The sequence below is a fragment of the Telopea speciosissima genome, chromosome 1 (genome assembly GCF_018873765.1).
Source record: "Telopea speciosissima isolate NSW1024214 ecotype Mountain lineage chromosome 1, Tspe_v1, whole genome shotgun sequence".
Lineage (NCBI taxonomy): Eukaryota > Viridiplantae > Streptophyta > Magnoliopsida > Proteales > Proteaceae > Telopea > Telopea speciosissima.
Window position 1 is genome coordinate 80,437,378 of NC_057916.1, and position 16,091 is coordinate 80,453,468.

Here is a 16,091-nt window from a genome sequence, read left to right on the forward strand (position 1 = left end):
TCTGTCCCCTCTTCCACCATCCACTAAGGTACTCTGTCTCTCTCTCTTACTCTCTCAATCTGTCTCAGTATTCTGTTGTATTACATTTCTCTGTCTCAGTATGCTGTTCTATTATGATTTTACAGTTAAGTGACACTAGTTTGATGCTTTCAATCCAAAAGGAAGTAAATTTTGGGCCAATTTTCAGCATTTAGGATTGCTAAATGACCCTTGGACCTTATCCCTTCTGAAATGGCTCAACTCAGCACGTCTAATTTGGATCATCTCAGCCCTCATCTATAACCCCAAAAGCAGCAATGCCTACACCTAGGTTCTAATTAGACACAGACCACAGAGCACATTGGTTCTAATTACAAACCCTGATCCAGACCACAGAGGCACATAATAAATTTCAGACTTAAAAAAAGCAATTTGTAGTGTGGAAACATTTGATCTTTCAACCCTTTCAACCAATTGCAGTTGCTGCCCTAGTATTGCAAAGTGTGAAAGTAGGCTTATGGGGATCCTTGAAAAAATAATTAGCATCATTGGGTGATTATCAGTACTTGATTCTTTTACCAGTTGGCTTCTTATTATATTTACTGCCATTAGAAAATGACCAAGGCAATGGATAAAAGCATGAAAAGGCTAAATTTTAAAGAAAAGCTTGAAAATTAGAATAAGAGATGTTGTAAGCTTAGATTAAAAGTTATAAATTATCTAGTTATATATGGTTTGTGCTTTGCAGAATTGTAGGAGACATATTTGGGCTCACTTTGTCAATTGTACAGCAATGTCTGTGTTACATGAAGTTGAGTACAATTGGTATATGGTGAAGGAAACAAAATTTGTTGACAAGGATACATATGGCTACTTGGACATGATCTCGGACATATATAATGGAGTAATCAAACATGTCCCCACAGGACATGATGTGACCTTTAAGGTGAAAGCCATACTCCCGAATAATGATGAAAAATTGTTAACAAATGATGCAGAGGTCTATAACATATATGATGAATTTGGGGTGAATCCAGTTAGATTTTTTGTTTATGATGTGCAACATAGGCTGTCTGAAACTGAAGGAGTGTATACAATCAATGGGCATCCCAATCACATTGTTTATAGAGAACAACCTTGGTCAGCTAGAAGGGAAAAACAACCAGTGAGAAGGGGTCCAATTGTATGTAGGGCTACTACTAGTGCCACTTGTAGTGGTAATGGGACTGCTGCTGCTACTGCAAATGCTCAGCCTACTAGTAATGATAATTCAAGGGCTAGTAGTGTTGCCATTGGATATACACGGAGTCCTAACAGAACTGATGCAACTCCCATGGGGTTGAAGGATAGTGATCAGGTTGCTGAGAAAGTACCATGTACCAGAATGGGTTTGACTAAAGATGTTGATGTTGATAGCCAGAGTGATGGTACTGATGATGAATGGGCACAGAATAGTGACAATGAATGGGAAGAAGAAAGTGAACAAGAAGATGGTTCAAGTGATGAAGATGATGTAGAATATGAAATAGAAGAAGATTTGAGTGATGATGATTTAGATGGGTATGATTCTGAAGAATTTTATGGGCAGTTTTCCAATATAGATGTAAATGAAGATGAGGGTGAAGGAAAAGTGAAATTGCAGTTAGGTCAGGTATTTGATAATGTGACCAAGTTCAGAGCTGCCCTCCAAGATTTTGTGGTGCAAGAGGGGTTTCAAATGCAATTCAAGAGAAATGAGAGAACTAGAGTGACTGTAGAATGTGCAGCAGAGGGTTGTATTTGGAGAATCCATGCATCACCCATTGTTGATGGTGTGACATACAAGATAAAGTCTTATGAAAGTAAGCACATCTGTGAAAGGAAACAGTCAATTAAGCATGCTACAATTTGTTGGGTTGGAAAAAAAATTTCTCCTCTTATCAAGGCTGATCATGAAATGAAGCCCAGTGCCATTAATGAGTTTCTGCTTCAGAAATATCATATTCAACTTCCTTACCAACGGCTGTACAGGGCACGTAGGATTGCTCAAGAAATCAATGAAGGTAGCTATGCAAAATCCTATGCTCGGTTACCTGCATATGGTGGATTGGTTCTGGAGAAAAACCCTGGGAGTAAATTCATAATAGAGTATGAGAGTAGACAAGAGCATGAGTTGGACACAGTCAATCCTGTGTTTTTGAGAGTTTTTATTTGTTTCAGAGCATGTGCAAGGGGTTTCCTGAAGGGGTGCAGACCATTTATAGGTCTTGATGGATGCCACCTCAAGGGCAGTTATGGTGGAGTGTTACTGTCTGCTATATCAGTGGATGGGAACAAAGGGTTGTTCCCTATTGCATATGCTGTAGTGGAGGTTGAGTGCAAAGAAAGTTGGCTGTTTTTTTTGAATTTGTTACATGATATCATAGACCCGGATGATGCTAATAGGATGTTGACTTTCATGTCAGATAAACAAAAGGTGTGTATACTATAATTTCTTATTAAATCATGTCAATTGGTTAATAATGTATAATAATAGAGTATGTAACTGATATATAAAATGCATGTTTATGTTTGTAGGGTCTAGGAGATGCTATTGCTTCAGTCTTCCCTAATGCCTACATTAGGTGTTGTAGTCGCTATCTCTATCAGAATTTCAAGAAAAAATATCCAGGTGATGCATTTAGGAAACACTTTTGGACTACATCTTCAGTATGTACTATGAATCAATTTGAAAGTGCAATGAATGACATCAGAACCATGGATAATATAGCATATGAGTGGTTGATGAAAGATCCCAAAAGCATGTGGGCTAGACATACTTTTGATACTGGAGCGAAGAGCGATCATATTACCAACAACATGTTAAAGTCATTTAACCAATGGGTATCCACCATCAGGACAAAACCCATTCTCACCTTGATTGATACCCTTAGATTGAAAATCATGGATAGAATGTATCACAAGTTTCAAAAGGGTCAAAGTTTCCAGGGTACACTTACACCAATGGTGAGGAAGAAAATAATCAAAATCCAGGAAGCATCAAAGGACTACATTAGTCATGGTGGTGCTAATGATGAATTTGAGGTAATTGAACTTACTGGAAGAAGGTGTATGGTGAAATTGAGACAATGGTCATGTACTTGTAAAGTTTGGGATGTCACTGGGCTACCTTGCAAGCATGCTGCATCAGCAATTGCAATGAGGAGGTGTCGAATTGAAGACTACTGTGATGCATAATACACTGTGGAGAAATACATGGAAGCATATAGGGAGATGATCCATCCTCTAGACGATTTGACTGATTTGAGAAAAGATGGTCCTGTTGGTGTGGTTCAGCCTCCAAGGCTGAGGAGGATTCAAGGTAGACCAACAAAAAGTAGGAGAAAAGATCCTGATGAAGCACCTACTGGGGAATCCAGTCAAAGATCAACAAGCCTCAGATGTAGCAGATGCAACATGGTAGGCCATAATAAGAGAAAATGTAAGGGACCTCCAATAAAGGTTAGCAGGGCATCTACTAGTCGGATTGTTGGTGTGAAGGTATAACTATAACTATTTATGCTTCAATATATACATGTCACACCTGTATTTGCATGTTTAACTAACCATATATATTTATTGCTTATGTAGAGAACTCATGATAATATGAGCCAGGGTGATATCAGCAACTCTCAGAGAGTGACCAGGTCACAGTCTTCTTCAGCTACCACTGTGAAGAGTAGCCAAGCAAAGACACGAGCCAAGATGGATGCAGCTGCAGCAAAGATTAGAGAAAATAGAAAGGCAGCAAAGAAGAAGAACTGAGACTTTCTTTTATTTAGTTTAGTGTTGTGCTGTAGTGAATTTTATTGGGGTTGTTTGTATTATGACTTTGAAGTGGATGTTGTGTTTGTAATATGTACTTTGGATTGGTTGTGGTACTTTGAAGTGGATGTTTTTTTAGAATTTGTATTAACACTTGGGTGTGATAGATGATGTTAAATCAAGCGTTCCTATGGGATTGAATGCATATTACTATGGTTTTATTTTTCAGTTATTTTCAACAGGGATATTGCTCTGCCGGCTTCTTCTTGTTGCTCGCTTGCTTGCTTGGCTGCTTGCTGCTTGCTTGCTTCTTCTTGCTTCTTCTGTAGCTCCGCTCCCTTGCTTGGCTGGTTTTTTTTTTTTTTTTTTAGCTTGCTTGCTTGCTGCTGCTGTTTCAGCTTGCTTGCTTGCTTATGCAGCTTGCTTGGTTGGGTTTTTTTTTTTTTTTTTTTTCTGTTTTTAAGCTTGCTTGCTTGCTGCTGCTACTGCTGCAGCTGTTGGTTGGTGGTGGTGGTGGTGGTGGTCTTCTCAGGGAAGTTGGAAGGATAGTGATCATGAGTTGGGTGAGAATTGCTCTGAGCCATGACCCATAGAAGCCAAATCCATTGTGGTTTTGAGGTGTGAAGCTTGGCTCCTATTTGGTGGTGTTTTAGTTGTTAGTTTTTTAAACCTTTGAAGGGATTCAGATGTACCTACTGGGGATCTACCACCTATTATCTTTGACAATCCAATCCATAGAACATCAAACAAAATGTAATAAAACTTCCATCTATTATTTTATAATCATCACTACAAAGTTAATAACAGACAACACTAATATAAATTGAACAACAAACATGATTACAACAAGCATCTTGTGCATTTGGTTCACTGTGCTCTTCAACTGGAACAGTTCATTCTCACTTCCACCAACCACAGGGTTGTTAGCAACAGGGTTGTTCCTTGCTGACTCTATCAAGGGAGTTGACCTTGTTGGAGCATCATTTGGGTACACCCATTTCCAAAAATTACAGCCATCCACTTCACATTTGTAGTATAGCCTTCCTGGATTTTTCTCCGATTCCGATATCTTCACTATAGCTTTACGTCCACAGTAGCATTTCTTGTTCTCAAATTTGATATAACCTGAGGTACTGTTTGTACTAGAAGCTGAGGCTATTCTTATCTGCAATAGTGGAAAAAATTCAAAGTGTCAAGAACATATTCCGGTTTCACTCTAGTCGATGGAATCAAAGTGGGAAAAATTCAAAAAATCTAGAATGAGAAGATAATATTAACCAGGAAATTTTATCCTTCTCAATTGGGGAAAATTATAGGCTAGGGTTCCATTCTCTTCTCTTACGGTTGATGTGCAGAGATAAACAACAGAAATCAAAGTGTCAAGAATATATTCCGGTATTACTCTAGTCGATGGAATCAAAGTGGGAAAAATTCAAAAAATCTGGAATGAGAAGATAATATTAACCAGGAAATTTTATTTCTCAGTTGGGAAAAATTATAGGCTAGGGTTCCATTCTCTTCTCTTACGGTTGATGTGCAGAGATAAACAACAGAAATCAAGTTGTAGGAAGAATAGAGGTTAAGGGATTTACTTTACTCACCTTAAAGACTCTTCTATCGCCGAAATTTCAGTGACCGGAGAGAGAAGTCAGAGCTTTGCAACGGTCTGAAGATTTCACATGGGGCAAATTTACATATAGGGAGCTTCAGACCTTACATGGGGCAAATGATGTTAACATAGAGGAGCTCCAAATTTCACATGGACAGATGTGTTTAAATAGAGAAGCTCTTCATCAAATCGCCTGCAACTCCTCCAACGGTCTTCGGTGCAACGGTCTTCTTTGAGTTCATATTCTTTTCTAAGGTTGAAGAAGATAGAAGGATATAAACGTAATTTCCATCTTTTCACTTTTTCATCAAACATGTATAAGGGTATTTTTGGGATATAAAAGGATGACATCATCACTTAATTGTGGACTCTAACGAGACGAGTGTTCCATCCGTTTTTTGGATCCGTATGTAACATTTTAGTTCTTAGAGGGGCTACATGACATGTCTGCAAACCTCAGGGGGTCTACTAGAAGTTTACTCTAAGATTAATGTTTTAATCCTAATTACTACTCCTAAGTTTGGTGATTATGGACATTATGCATCCTAATTAAGCTAATTAATGGATTTTACCTAAATTAGAAAGCCTAACTCTATGGTCAAAAACATGGTTGACTGTAAAAAAAAAAACCAAGTTTAATTATATTATGGAAAAGGACAATCATTGATAAGCAAAATAGCTCATAGGCCAAAATAGCCAAAATTACGAAAATACCACTAAAGGGCCAAAATATGTACAAAGACATGAAATACTGTAAATAAGCAAAACATGATTAAATAACATTAACATCATGCATTTGGATCATCAAGAGCACATGAAATGGCAAGAAAATGTGGGGTGGTGAAAATTACCAAAATACCCCTGTTATGGCAAACATGTAGAAAATGCATGATAATTCATGAAAATGCTGACTTATGCTTAAAACATGTTTATTAAATGTTAAAACATGCGGCAAAAGTAACAGGAGCCTTTCCAGGGTCCTAAGCAAGGTTTGGTCACAAAATGACCAAAATGCCCCTAAGGGAAAAATGGCAAAAGTGTCAAAAGACACTTAGAATCATTGTAGGCATCGAAAGTGATGTTAAACATCCTAAAATGACTGAACACACCAAATGATATTTCTAGAATGATAGCCTAGGCCCACGTTTGGTAAATTACCAAAATGCCCCTAGAGGGCGCAAATGACTTTGTATGCATATCTATCAAGCATGATGGTCACGTATGCATATGAAAACATCCTAAACCATTCTAAAACAGCATGTCATGCATAAAAAACATTTTTTTTCTTTTTTTCCAGAATTTTTCATTATAATTAGAAAAACGACATTTATACCCCTAAATGAGGTGGGAAATGTATAAAAACTATCAAACATGCATGTCAGTGGATAATGATTCCATAAAATCAAGCATGATGAAATATGCATTCCATAATTTTTTTGTGAATTTTTATGCATTTATATTATTTTTAATATTTTCTGAAATGCTAAAAAAAGAAGGGTAAAGAAAAATACAAAATCCCCATCACAGATCCGAATTGGATCAAACCAGAGCCCATTCCCACTAATCAAAACATGATCTTTAACATGGTCATAACACTTTTGTCCAAATACCCACCCACATGTTCAGATTTTACATAATCCAAAATCCTTTACAGGGGCAAAAATGTCACAAAAAAATGATTTGGAGCTTGAGAAAATTAATAAATGTCAAACATGGTGACAACCATCATCCCTGAAAATTTCATATTTTTATCACTCTTGAATTATTTTTAACATTTTTATAACTGAAAAACAACCTTTGTTGTAAAGAAAATCAAAACAAATACTTAAAAATAATTAAAAAATATGGAAAAATACCCTGGAAGCGTGGAAGTGCCTGGGCTCAGCTTGAGTAACCTTTTTTTTACCGTAAGTATCGCCGGAAACCTCCAAAAGCCGCTCCAAGTGTGGTTGCTCTGAATGGCAAGAGTGGTGAAGAAGGGGTATTTGCGGAATTTTATATCAGTAATGGAGCATAACCTATGGATAAGAAAACCATGGATGGAAAGAGGGGATCAAGGACTACGTGACGGTAATTTTTCACTAATTTTCTCTGTCCCTAGACCCTCCAAATGGCCTCCTGTTTATAGGAGGAAATCTGTTCGAGGAAAGGTCTCAAAGACCCTTGGGGCCTTAATGGTTGGGGATAAGGTGAGTGATGGGCTGGCTTGCGTGTGGCCAGGCTTGCTGAGCAGCCTAGGCTTGCCTATGCCTAGGCTTGCTGTGCAGCCTGGGCATGCGTGTGCCTAGGCTTGCTGGGCAGGTGGGCATGGGTGATGGGCCTTGTGTGGCTCAGCCTAAATGGTGGGGGTTTGTCCCCTGCCGACAGTCCAGCTGGGCCGGGTCAGTCCCGTCTGACTCAGGTCGGTCAAAATGTTTTTTTTTTAAATTTTATTTTTCTCTCTTTCTCAAAGATTCTATTTTAAAGGCCCACATTCAAATATTGATATATTCCAATCCGTGTGGCCAATTTTGACGCGCCACATATTTCCGCGAAGGTCTTAACCCGTACTTTTCATCCGTGTGACAGATATGGTCGGATTTTACCTAAAAATGACACGGATATCGAAGAAAGCACATTAATGGTGTTTCACACCGATCAAGGTCCAAATGATACCAAAATTACATGAAATTTTACGTGTAAGCACAATATGACCAAATAAAGTTATCCAAATGATTTCAGGTCACATCGGGTGGCTCGGATACCAAGAACCATACCAGGGGCAAAACGGTCATTTTCACAAAAGTTACCTAATTTGGCCGAAACTTTACGTGAAAACTTAATATGACCAAATGAGGTCATCCAAAGTATTTCGGACTAAATCGGGTGGTCCAGATACCGAGAACCGTGCCAGGGACAAAACGGTCATTTTCATAAAATATGTTGGATTTGGGTGAAACTTCAAATGTGAACTTAAAATGGTTAAATACGGCTATGTTAGGGGTTTAGGCTCTATTTAGGACAGTTTGGTTACAAAAAGTGGGGTAGGGGTAATTTGGTAATTCTTACCATTCAGTCACCACACGAGTTACGTCCTTGACCATCATTTCCTAGACACACTTCCAAGGTGTCAAAATGTGGTGTCTACAATATGCAATATGTTATATAAAACTATCATATCGAGAGGTATTCCGGATGCATCGACGTCCCATACCATCTAGTATCCAGGTACCAGCACGACACGGCACATGACAGGCCAAATATAATTTATGAAGAAAGACATTAAACAAACCACAGTATCGTCTCATACAATTTCAACAACATTTGTAACACATAGTCATCAGTTATCACACACATGAACACATTCATAGATAAACAGTGTAAACATGTATTTATGCATGAAGTACATCACATAACATGAATGCATCAAGCACAATATTTAATCATAGAAACACTCAAAATAAAACAAGATCCAATCCCCACTCACAATATAGTTCGTGTTCCGTTGATTTGATTTGTCGTTCGACGTCCGCTAAGTGCGTCTCCTCATGCAATTAATAAAGCCTAGGATAGTGTAGAAGAGTGTTAGAAAGGGTGGGGGAAAGTCCCTTAGGGGAAACCCCATAAATTACATTGCCTGCAGGCCTTTAGGGTAGCACGGATGCAAGCACGGTTGTAGGCAGGGCCTTGCATCCGCCCTTGCTTTCGATCAAGGCATGATACAGTTTTGAAGGTGTTCTTTAACCCAATTTGTCCCACTTGGATCTTTAAGTCCCAAGGACAAGGGAAGGGTGTCCTAGGGCCCACTAGGGCCTGATTACATCATTAAATTCATTAGGTCTAGAGAACTCAAGGGATTGAACTCCCAAAGGTCACATTATAGGGTTTTGAGTAATGAAACCCAAACTCAGCAATAACGTTGCAAAGAGGGGTTTTAGGGTTGTACTTAGAGGCAAGGCCTTACTAATGAGGTCCAACATTGAACCAAGGTCACTCCTTAGGTTCCAAATGGAACCTCAAGGTCCAACCTTAATTTTCAAGGTTTCCCAACCCAAAACTAATGAGGAAAAGGGGTTTAAGAGCATCAAAGGTAGAACTTGGTACTATAATAAATCAATTAATTAGTATGATTAGGGGCACCTTAGGTTGTAATTAAACCCCCCATTAAATCCTAATAAGTTCTACTTCAATAGCCACGAAGTAGGCAAGGTCACCGACATATAACTTAAATTCTAAAGTTACTGTCTAAACACATTAGTCAGGTTTGAATCCATTTTTGAGGATCACACACTCATATTGGGTCCAAAGTTTCTTCATAGTAATTGTAGCCCTTTGAGTCTAGTTTATAACACAAGTTGAATCATATCAATGCGATATGCGTAGATCAAGTTATGATCAAAATAGTGGATCAAGGTCAAATTTCAGTAGTTCTGGGAACGGGCGGTTTTATGGGTGGTTTCTCAGAGAGCATGAAATCGTATGTAAAACCGACTTTAACAGGGGCTCAGGAAGGGTTCTTCTAGGTGCGGTTTTACGTGTGGTTTACCTCAGATGTGAAACCACAGGTAAAACCGACTTTAACAGAGAGCTTCTTAAGAGATGGTCTCAGGGTGGTTGCAGGGGTGGTTTCTCGTAGGTCTTAAAACCGCAGGTAAAATCACCTGCTTCCAAACTCCAAAATCAAAGGATTCTTCACCAAGGCTTCCATTTCCAAGTAGATCGGAGGAAAGGAAACACCAAGAAGGCTTTCTCCTTAGCACATTAGGGTCCTAAGACCCCATTAGGCCTATGCAACCCATTGATTCAATAAAGGAAAGCAAGGAGAACCTCATTTAGGGCATAATAAGGTAGAAACCCTATGTCTATTGATGGGGATGGGATTGGGAGCTTTGAGGTTAGCCAATGGAGTCAAATAGTTCCATAAAATCAAGGCCATGAGTTCCCATCGATTCTTACCCACCAACGGTTGAGGAACCTTTCCTCCACTGGCAAGCCCGTACTGTGGTCAATGATTTTGCAGCTAGGTTTGACCACCAGTGAGAACAGCTCACCAGCATATATGGCAGCGGTAACCACACGTCACGGAAAAAAAATAATATATGCTCGGGGTGCGGGTATAACATCCTCCCTACCTTACAAGAAATTTCGTCCCCAAAATTTGAGGCAGCCAGGGTCTCAAGGTATAAGGGCTGTTGAATAACAACATCCCAAGTCACCCACGTATTAAACTAAATCAAAGGTCGGGTCAAGAAGAGGCAGGGTCACATTACCACCGGGAAAAGTCCACATCAATCCTCTTTTGAGAACTAACAACCTTTTAATAGTTTTGGCCCAAGTCAATTCATTTTAGTAGGTTTTAAATAATTAACTTACCCGGTCATAGTTAAATTCATTAACTATTAATCCGTGACCAACATGACGAAGGTCGGGGCTCAACTAACTAATCATAGTATGATTAAGGCAATGTCACATTGTAGTACCAGAGAATCACTCTAGTCACACAAGTCTAAGGTTCTGAGGGATATACATATTATTTCATTACTGCATATATATATATATATATATATATATATATATATATATATATATATATATATATATATATATATATATATATATATATATATATATATATATATATATCTTATTTACACACCAATACTTAGGCATAATTTCAATAATTATAATCATATTCCTGTGGACATATCTGTCATCTAGGTCAACCCACAAGAACAAGAAGTTCTCAGGTACGGTTTGCTAAGTCATTTTTGGAAGGTCAATTCACGGTGTAGGACTCCCTCTATGAGTCTAAACAAGGTTTAGATGAACCAAGTAAAGTTCAAATAGAGTCGTCACTAGCTTGAGGTGTTATGAATGACTTCCAAATACACGAAACCTTTATGGCTCACTCAAATAAACCAGCTCAACCAGCCTATTACTTTCCTTCTTAATATCTATCTACAGGTTTAGACTCTATGCACCCCATTTAGGGTCTCTACCCGCATGGGTTTAGGTTTCCTACCCATAAGGTTTGGGTCCTTAAATTCATAGGGTCTAAGGATCTTCATCCATCAGTGACGGTTATACCACTAAAGTTGTAGGTGACCTAGTGGTACCTTCTGTCAATAGTCCAAAGTCTACTCTTTAATAAAATCAATCCGTACTCAAGTGGGTTGCAGCCATTCCAAGATCGATTGAACTAAAGTTCAACGTATCTAAGGATTCTAGAAGATTGAAACTTCAACATAAACCTCAGGAGTCAACATTTATATCTATCTCAGCGTTTCATGCCCAGTATCTATAATCTGTGATTTTGGGTCGTAAGGCATAAGTCTATACTACTCTTGCTTACATGGCTTCCTTATGAAAACTTTCATTTCTGGTTTTCCAATACCTAACTCAACTTTAGAATGAATTGAAATATTGATGGGCCCCATGCTGTTCGCTCCCAATAACGGAGGGGACATTTGGTGACCCATTACTCCACTCATACCTATTGTTGAGTAAAGTTTTGTCAAATCCTTCCGTTCTCGTTTCCAATTTCAACCTCGACAGAACTAACTATGCTAACACACTAAACAAAATACTCGCCAAAGCAAAACACTGACTACACTACATACTCGCAACATCAGCAAAATATGTATAGTAAAAATAATATACAAGCAGATAGGCCGACTAACACATAAATAGATTAAACCTCACGCTAGGCAGGTAAGGGAGTACAATTCGAGCATGAATAGGCTTAGTGAGTCAAGCGATATACCTGCTATCATGACTGAGTTTATCCTTGTGGGCAACTCCTGGACTTATGACCCAGCTGATTACAGTTGTGGCAGCGAATGGTCGATTGGGATCGCACATAAGGTGTATTCACAGACTCGCCTTGCGTACAACTCCTGGACATGTGCCCCAACTTGTGGCAAGTGTAGCAATGAATGTTAGGTCCATACGGCAAAGGTGTCACCATGGGTGGGGGTGACTGAAATGTCGGGTCCACTTCTATTGTGCTGCTCTGTATTGAAGTTGAGTCAACATATTGCCTCTCCTGTGCCTCGTTTGGTCCCCTAGAATCTATGAACGTCATTGGCCTCTAACGTGCCATCTTGAGAGCACGGTAGTTCTCTCGCTGTTTGTCCTTAATCACTTTGGCGGCCTAGATCACTTCTGCATAAGAGGGGAGATTGTGAAATACCACTGATGTGATAATACTGGGTCTCAGCCCCTTCTCAAATTTCCTGGCCTTGACGGCATCAGGCTTCATATGCACGGGAGCAAAATAGAAGAGCTCTTCAAAAATCTGCTGGTACTCAAGGACTGACTTGGGCCCCTGGGTCAGACTCATGAACTCAACCTCCTTCTGATCGCGAAAGCTCTGAGGAAAGTGGTTTCCCAGGAAAGTCTCCATGAACTGATCCCATGTAGGGTTGGGATGCAGTTGCCTGAAGTTATCTTTAGTGGATTGCCACCAAGAATCAGCCTCGCCTCTAAATTGGAAGGCAGCATACCTGATTTTGTCTTCGTCCACACATCGAAGCACCTCGAAGATCCTCTCCATATCCCTTATCTAGTGTGCCGAATAGAGGAGATCATTGGTCGCTTTTGTAAAAGTGGAGGGGTTAAGTTTATGGAACCTTTCATGCAACTTGGAGGCATCAACCCACTCGAGTGCTAGAGGTACTAGTTACCTTTCTCTCTCTTGCATAACAGTCAATAATTGAGTGCCCCAGGTCTGCATTAATGCACGATTCTCTTGTTGCATATTTCATAGCAAATCTCTCAATACCGTTGCTACGTCTGGATTGGCTTGGGTAGTAGGGATAGCAAGTTAAGCTGTGCCTGAAGGGTCAGCATTTTGCTTGCTCGAAGGAGATGGACTCTTACTTAAACGGGTGTGAGCCATAGCATAACCCTATCAAAGGACTTGTACCAAATAAAAGGCAACAAACAAGTATAACAGATATCATAGGTTGTAACATACATAGAAGAAATACCTATGCAGCGGAGTGGTGGTGTCACTCAGGTCTCCAGTTTACACTAATGTCTTATGCTCTTTTCCTTATGAAATTCTTTAATTCTATCGGGTTTTAGTTATACTGTTCTTATTGTTCTTATTGAAAGTTTGCACTCAATGTAGTATAACCTATGTTAATTGCTATAATATAATCATGATCATCAATGCAAGCAAGTTTCGTTTTATGCACATTGTTCCTAATGCCTATACTATTGTTCATGTTTGTTGTTAAAACTTTTATTGTAACCCAGTGCACCTAAGGTTTAGCTGGACTGTGAGTTAAGCGAGAGCATCAATGCTCTGATACCACGCTATCACACCCCCATCCCAACAAGGGATAAAATATAATAAAAAGGATATGACTAGGATGCTTATCAACATCCTAAATCGCCTCCAGGATCATGGACGCAGTGGCTTACCTCATAGTCATATAAATGAGAATCAGATCAATTATCAGAATAACGGAAGACTTATAATAAATACTGTTGATCCTCATTTAGGGAATAACTACAATGGTAATAAATACATAAGGTGGATTATCCTTGAATTTAAAAGTTAATACAATTGAAATTGTTTGATAAATACAGAGAAAGGAATGAAACATACATCCAAAAATATAATATCGAAAGCAACAATGAGTAAGGATAAGCATCCATGGTCGTAGACCAACTTTTGCATCAACATCTCTTACCGAGTCCTTCATCATCCACCGGTACCGTACAACCTGCATCACATTCTAAAAAGAAGGATTCCCCGAGGGGTGAGCTTCCACTAGCCCAATGAGCAGGAAATTGAATCCACACACACACAACATATATATGACTGCGAGCCGAACCTGATGAGTAAACATCCTTGACGTCCCATACCACCAATGATGATTTACACATAAGATCCGATTTACAATCATGCGACAAACACAACAATATGATATGTAATATGAATAATGATGATGATTATGATGAGATGTAATGTATGCATGAATGCTATGCTGTGTAGAGTAATCGAATTGTATCCTTGGTACCGAAACACACCCTCGATCCCCAACGATACAACACCATTAATCTACGACATAGTAAGGCCATATCCCTGGTACTGAAACACACCCTCGATCCCCAACGATATATCATCAAAAGTTAGTTGTTAAGGAGAATCGAGATCTTCTTTATCTCTCCGTTCACATGAGAGCATCCGAGATCACATCGAGTTTCCACGTCCGGACATTGTCACACCCGGGCCCTACTACAACCTTGATTTTGATGTCACTTATTGATGAGCTTTTGCATGAGAATTGATGGAAAATGGAAGATTTGAGGGACGAAGAAAGATAATTGTGTTAAGGATTTGGGTTGAACACATCATCAAAAGTTAGTTGTTAAGGAGAATCGAGATCTTCTTTATCTCTCCGTTCACATGAGAGCATCCGAGATCACATCGAGTTTCCACGTCCGGACATTGTCACACCCGGGCCCTACTACAACCTTGATTTTGATGTCACTTATTAAGGATTTAGGTAGAACTCATCCTCAAAAATTAGCTGTTAAGGAGAATCCCCCCCCCCCCCAATTCCTCATCCCTCCCCCCATTCCTCATCCATATCCAATGTCATATGAGAATATGGTTTAAAGTTTCAGCTTAAGCTTTTTCTTTTGTGGATGTCTTTGGATTACCTTAAATTCCCAAGAGCCTTTGAAAGCATTTAATGGGAGGTTGGCTCAATCGTAGTCGTACTGGTCCCAAACGAAAATGGTTCTCATACAGCTACAATCATTTAATGGTGGGTCTCGATTGTTAGAAAGCGAAAAGAAAAGAGATTTGGAATATGGGGCAATCCAATCCATGAACTGTCTGTCCGTCGATCTAGGTCTTGCCCTGGTGGTTCACTACTACTTTGGGAGAACTACGTCAGACACTTGATCGGTGGTTCAAGTCTCCTTATCGACACCTAGTCCACATTTAATTGTTTTCGAAGAAGTGGAGCCTTTGGGTACCATATTTGACCCTTTGTGAGTCCCCTCATTGCCTCCTTGTGGGGTCCTGTTGAGGTTGATGGTCCGTAGGCCCTTGAATTGCACCCAAAAAAAAAAAATTGTCTATCCTCATTAATTGCCTTACTTTCACCAATAAATCGCTCAATTCTAAGTAATATGAGGGCATTTAATGGGAGGTTGGCTCAGTCATACTTGTACCGGTCTGAAAATGGTTATCTTATGAGAACCAAAGATGCAGTCATGTTTTTTTTTGGGCGCTGTTCTTTGTGCCGTAGCGTAGCCTATGCCCAGGCACATAGGAGTGGGCGCAATCATCACCTTGCCTCTTTGCATAGCGGGTTTGCCTGCCCATGTGCTGGGTGCAGGCTACGGCTGCGGCACGGAGAACATTCTCCTTTTTTTTTTTTGTTGAAAATAAATTTAAGGGAAATTTACACTTATCTCTCATGAGATATAACGTAATTACAAAAACACCTGTCAATTTTAAAAAATTACATATACTCCTTACTTTTGTAAAAAATTAACAAATGCACCCATGCATGTCGTTATATTGGGACTAACAACATTGGAGTTAAATAGATTTTGACCAAGTTGCCCTCATGTTTGAAATTTTGCATGTACCCATGCAAATTTTCCATTAAATTTAGGAAAATTTACACTTATCTCCCTTGAGATATCACGTAATTATAAAAACACTTGTCAATTTTGAAAAATTACATATGCCCCACTCAGTTGTTCTCCT

General features: G+C 39.2%; 1 long non-coding RNA gene across 1 annotated transcript; it reads left to right on the forward strand.

Annotated features, from left to right (window-relative positions):
* Positions 1-520: 520 nt before the first annotated feature.
* LOC122665064 lies at positions 521-4,398 on the forward strand. Its single transcript, XR_006333425.1, has 3 exons — positions 521-531; positions 3,836-3,840; positions 4,322-4,398. It is a non-coding gene; the product is annotated as an uncharacterized LOC122665064 (long non-coding RNA).
* The last annotated feature ends 11,693 nt before the right edge of the window (positions 4,399-16,091 follow it).